The following is a 1009-nucleotide window of genomic DNA, read 5'->3' on the forward strand; positions in this document are numbered from 1 at the left end:
AAGAGGAACGTGGTCACGCACACTCACTTAACACTCATGACTCATCACTACTCCTATTACTCAATTTTATATTACGTTTAGCTGTGTAATTAACGTGACCCAATCAACCTTTTATTACCTAGGTAGCGTTTGTTTTGAAATATTAAAACAGAGATTAAAAAATTGATTTAATATTATGTTTGTTGGTTCAGAGACTGGTACTAAAATTTATTTTTATCTCTAAAATTTCAATATTTCAGTATTTCTAAAAAGTAGAAATACAAAAAACTAAAATTTTTAAAGATAGAAATTGAAACTTTAATAACATTTTATACATAAAATACTCTCATTTCAATTAATTATTTTTAATTTTACCCTTTATGCAAATTAAATTAAAATTTTATTCTTGTTTTAATTTCTGTCTCCTATTTTATACTAAACAAAATATTAAGATTTATTTTAATCTCTGTCTCTTAGTCTCTGTCTTTTAATTAAAATAACTAGAATACTGATATTTCAGGTATACTTAAAATTTTTCTATTACTTTACTGTTATAATCATGATCTATAACACTTAATTCACCTGGCCTGGTGGGCCCATCATCCAAAACAAACAACAACTTGGAGGCTGAGGCACATCGTTCTTTGTTTGATGTAATTCTATCAAAATTGTATTAGTTGAGGTTGCTTAATTTCCTGGATTTGAACTCACTGTTTTCAAATTATAATATACTGTGCTGGTGTGCTAAATTGTGTCTCTTGTTTATTAATGGATAAAATCTTATGATGCGGTAAAAAATAGAAGCGAAAATCTCTTCCTTATCCATATCATACGAGAAGGAAAACATCTTCCAACACAACCGTCGACTTAAATCACTAAACAACAAAAGGCGAAGGTTACAAAACTATGCCTTGTCCGTATTATTCTGCACCTTGTAAGTTAAGCAGCATATTCAATATTCAAGTAATAATATCTCTATTATTATTTATTTATTTTTTTTATGATATAAAAAACAATCTTTTTTTTCTAT

This window comes from Arachis ipaensis, chromosome B07 (genome assembly GCF_000816755.2).
Source record: "Arachis ipaensis cultivar K30076 chromosome B07, Araip1.1, whole genome shotgun sequence".
In the NCBI taxonomy this organism is placed as follows: Eukaryota; Viridiplantae; Streptophyta; class Magnoliopsida; order Fabales; family Fabaceae; genus Arachis; species Arachis ipaensis.